This window comes from Echinops telfairi, unplaced genomic scaffold, assembly GCF_000313985.2.
Source record: "Echinops telfairi isolate 266 unplaced genomic scaffold, ASM31398v2 ScPeMD7_7457;HRSCAF=8495, whole genome shotgun sequence".
Classification (NCBI taxonomy): Eukaryota; Metazoa; Chordata; class Mammalia; order Afrosoricida; family Tenrecidae; genus Echinops; species Echinops telfairi.
In genome coordinates this window covers 24,662,344-24,667,716 of record NW_022111357.1, presented here as the reverse complement: position 1 = coordinate 24,667,716, position 5,373 = coordinate 24,662,344, and positions in this window count along the sequence as shown.

Sequence of the window (5,373 nt, the reverse complement as noted above, 5' to 3'; positions counted from 1 at the left end):
TCCCACCCTGGAGAGAGGCAGAGAAAAGTCCAAAGATGATACCTCTCCTGATATGCAGACTAACCAGCCCAGCCTGGGGCCAAGGAAAGTTATGTTAAAAGGGATGACTCCAAGAAACAGAGAACTGAGAGTTTGATAGTTCTGTTGGAATCTTTGGATGGTACAGATGGGTAAGCCGTCAACTACTAGCCAAAACGTTGGCAGTTCAAATTCACTTAGAGACACCTCCAGAAAGCCCTGGCAATCTACCTCTGAAAGCACTGAAACCCCTTCTGAGAAGTTATACTCTGCTCACATGGGGTCATCATGAGTTGGAATCAACTCAACAACACAGTATACCTACAAAGCACACTTCCATTGGAGGGGTTAAAGATGAATTAGTAACAAATAACGATTCCTCCTCCCCCTCCCACTCCCCGCCATTTGTCTGTCAATTTGTTGCACTGTGGTGGCTTGTGTGTTGCTGTGATGCTAAAAGCGATGCTACTGGTATTTCAAATGGTCACCCAAAGTGAAGAGGTCAGCGGCGCTCGCAGAGTAAGGAGAGACAACAAAGACGGACTTGGCTCCCCACTTTGGAGGAAGAAGCTCCTGAAAACCTTATGCACAGCTTCGAAGCATTGCCAAAAACTGAAAGCCTAAACAAAGGAAGCAGAACATTGTTGAAGAAGATGAGCCCCTGAGGTCCAAGGAAACTCAAAATGAAACTGAAGAGGAGCTGATTTCTTGGAGGGGAGTCGACCACGGTGAAGTGCGCCAGGTAAAGTCTGTGGGAGTGAAGCCTTCTGGGTCTTCATTTGCTGACAGGGCACAACTCAGGGTAAAGAGGAACAGCTGCAAGAAATTTCTGATGATTGGAACTTGGAATGTGCGAAGTATGAACTTAGGCACATTGGTCAAAAATGAAACTGAATGCATGAAGAGCAATGTCTCAGGCATCAGTGAGCTGACTTGATCTGGTATTGCCCATTCTGAATCAGAAAGTCATATGACTGACTATATCTGGAATAACACAATCAAGAGGAATAGCCTGGCACACATGGTCAGAAAGGATCTTGCTAAATCCATCAGCAAACACAACACAACCTGTGATGGGATCACATCTATCAGCCTTCAAGGAAATCCAGTCAATACAACTATTCAACTTTATGCACCAACCACAAAAGATAGTGATGAAGAAATTGAAAAGTTCTACCAATGAGTGCAGTCAGAAATTGATCAAACATGCAATCATGATGCATTGATAGTTACTGGTGACTGAAATGCAAAAGTTAAAAACAGAGAGGAAGGAACCGTCCTTGGAAAATATAGACTTGCTGAAAGAAATAAAACTGAAGGTCACCTGATAGAATTTTGCAAAACCAATGACTTGTTCATAGCAAATACCTTTTTTTCAACAACAGTAAGGGTGACTATACACAAGGACTTCCCCAGATGAAATACACAGAAATCAAATCAGACCAGGAGCCGACTATGGGACAGGACAGCAATTGCTCATGAGTAAGTTCTGCGTAAAGCTGAAGAAAATGAAAACAAGTCTACAAGAGTCAAAATACGACCTTGAGTCTATCCCACCTGAATTTTGATAACAATTCACGAATAGATTCTACACATTGAACACTAACGACAGAAGACCTGATTAACTGGGGGTAGGGATGGGGAGTGGGGAACATCAAGACCACCACTCATGAATAAAGCAAAAGGTCATTAAAAAGAAAAGAAAGTACAAAAAGATCAAAGTGGCTGTCAGAAGAGACTGAAACTTGCTCTTAATTGTAGAGTAACTAAAGCAAATGGAAGACGGGATGAAGTCAAGGAGCTGAGCAGACATTGTCTAAGGGCAGCTCAAGAAGACAAAGACAAATATTATAAGAAAGTGGGCAAGGACCTAGAATTAGAAAACCAAAAGAGAAGAACATGTTCAGCATATCTGAAGTTGAAAGAACTCAAAGAAAGAATTCAAGCCTCCAGACGCAATTTTAAAAGATTCTATAGGCAAAACATTGAATGCTGCAGAAAGCACAAAAAGAAGATAGCAAGAATACATAGACACTATACCAAAAAGTACTAGTCGACAGGCTACCATTTCAGGAGGTATCATATAGGCAAGAACAAATGGTGCTGAAGGAAAAGTTCAAACTACACTGAATGCATTAGGCAAAAACAAGGCTCCAGGAACTCTCTGAATGCCCATTGAAATGTTCCAGAAAGTCGAAGAAGCACTGGAAACACTCGTCTATGCCAGGAAATTTGGAAGACAGCTACCTGGCCAACTGAGTGGAAGAGATTCACATTTGTGCCGATTCCCAAGAATACTCAAACTATAAACAATGTTGACATTGCGTGCGAGTGAATTTTTTCTTAAGATCATCCAACAACGGTTGTGGCAGTATGTTGACAAGGAGCTGCCACAAGTTCTGGCCACATTCAGAAGAGGATGTGGAACAAGGGATGTCATTACTGATGCCAGATGAATCCTGGCTCAAAGCAGAGAATACCAGAAATATGTTTACTTGTGTTTCATTGACTGTGCAAAGGCGTTCGACTATGGATAACCTTAAGAAGAATGGGAATTCCAGAACACTTCATGTGCTCATTCAGAACTTGTACAAGGATCAAGAGACAGCTGCGCAAACAGAACGAGGGAATACTGCATCATCAGAAAGGTGTGTGCCACAGTTGTATCCTCTCACCTTATTCAATCTGGATGCTGAGCAAATCATCAGAGAAGCTGGATTATATGAAGAGTGTGGCATGAAGATTTGAGGAAAGGCTTATTAACAACCTGCAGTATGCAGACGACACAACCTTCTATCAAGAAGTGAGGAGGACTTGAAGCATTAGCTGATGAAGATCAAGGATTGCAGCCCATAGATTACAATTCAATGGAAGGAAGAACACAATCCTCACAACTGGACCAATAGGTATCATGACAAATAGAGAAAAGGTTGAAGTTGTCGAGGATTTTGTCTTACTTGGATCCACAGTCAATGCTCATGGAACAGCAGTCAAGAGATCAAAAGACATAAAGCATTAAATCTGTTGCGCAAGACCTACTTAGAGTCTTAAAGAGCAAGGACGTTACTCTGAGGACTAAGGTATGCCTAACCCAAGCCTTGGCATTCTCCATTGCATCATATGCATGCGAAAGTTGGACATTGAATATGGTAGACCATAGAAGAATTGATTCCTTTGAATTGTGATGCTGGAGAAGAATATTAAAAGTATCATAGACTGATAAAAGGATAAAACCAATCTGTATTGGAAGAAGTAAGACCAAAGTTGTCCTTAGAGACAAGGATGGCAAGACTTCATCTTATATACTTTGGGCATATTTTCAGAAGAGCCCAGTCCCTGGAGAAGGACATCGTGTTTGGTAAAGTGGAAGGGTGGCAAAAAAGAGGAAGGCCCTCCAGGAGACGGACGGACACAGTGGCTGCATCAGCGGGCTCAGGCGTAGGAACCATTGTGAGGACGGTGCAGGACCATGCAGTGTTTTGTATTATTGTGCACAGGGTTGCTATGGGTCTGAACCAACTCCTACGGCACCTAACAACAGAAACAAGGACTTTTTGGGAGAAAGACAGAGATTTCTACTCCCGTAAAGTTACAGTCTCAGAAATGCACAGGGGCAGGTCTACCCTATCCTATGGGGTCGCTATGAGTCAGCATCAACTCAATGGCAGTAAGTTTGTTTGGTTTAAGAAAGTATTTTTTTTAATGGGGCAATCACTGGCATCTAGAAAAGCAAAAGGTTGCCAGTCAGAGAAATGGAACTATAATACCCTTTAAGGTTCAGCTTTTAACAATGTCCATAAACTCAAAACTCACTGCCATTGAGTTGATTCCAACTCAAAGTTACCCTACAGACAGTAGAACTGCCCTGGTCAGTTTCCAAGACTATAAATCTTCATGGGAATAGAAAGCTCCATCTTTCTCCCACGGAGTGGCTCGTATTCCAAACCTGTGGTCTTGTGAATTTGCGGTCTTGCGGTTCGCAGTCCAATGCAACCTGGACACTGGCGCAACGGCATCAAATGTTCTAACTAAATTTCTTCTCCCCCTTCTCCCACAGAAATGAGCCAACGGCTAATGCTTTTAAAACAGAAGAATCTGAATCACAAGTGTTATTTAGAAACAGGGAAGTAAATACCAAAAGATCACTTACTACATAAAGATGTCTTTGGGAAAGAAAATTGAGATCGGAAGGCCAGAGCAGAGATTTTTTTTTTTTAATGATTATAATCCTTCAATAAGCCAGCTTTTTAACTTTTTAAATAAATAAGTAGTAATGTGCGAGTTTTAAAAATTTTTAATTGAAAAGGCAAAAAACACCACGAAGAATGCTCCATGGACTGGGTGAGAGCAGAGATGACTCATCTCATGGTAGAATCCGGGCTTCCATCTAGGCGCCCCAGGTTCGATTCCTGGCAGATGCACCTCATTAACAGCCACTACTCATTTGTCGGTGAAGGCTGCTGCGTTGCCATGATGCTAACCAGGTGTCAGTGAAGCTTCTAGACTAAGACAAACTAGGAAGGAAGACTTCGATCCACTCCTGAAAATTAACCAATGAAGCACAACCATCGGGTCTACAGGGGAGATGGCACAGGGCTGGGCAGTGTTTTGTTCCACTGTGCACGAGGCAGCTAACACCACCTCTATAAAAGAGGAAGTCTTAACAGAGATAAACCAAAATCACTGCCCTCGAGTCCATGCTGCCTCATAGCAACGCTCCCCACCCCCCACACACCTGTGGAGCTACAAGACTATAACAGTTTACAGGAGTAGAAAGCCGGTCTTTCTCCCGCGGAGCGGCTAGTGGTTTCCAACTGCTCATGGCCCAGCGCTGTGAGCCCGATGACACTGTCACGGCTCCCTTGAACAGAGATGCTAGCCTGGAATGCTACCTGGATAGATGGAACTAGAAGGGCCTTTCTAACCAGCTGAATAGAAAGGCTGCTGGAAGCTGTAAAGGTGGTGGAGCCCTTAGGAGGAACAAGTTTAGACGAAGAGCACAAGGTCCAAGACCAAGTTTTAGGACATTAGAAGAAGCCAGTGAAGGAGACAAGAGCAGTGATCCCATAAGGAGAAGAACGATCCATGTCAATGTCTACACTGCATTGAAGTCCAGGGGACTTCACCCACACAGACTATTGCAGTGATGGTTGGTATGGGTTGTACAATGCAATGAATGTAATTGTTGTTGTTGTTAGGTACTGTCCATCAGCTCCCAACTCCCGATGACCCTGTACACAGCAGGACAAAATCCTGCCCGGTCTGACACTAGCCTCACAATAGTTGCTATGGCGTCTGACACTAGCCTCACAATAGTTGCTATGGCGTCTGACACTAGCCTCACAATAGTTGCTA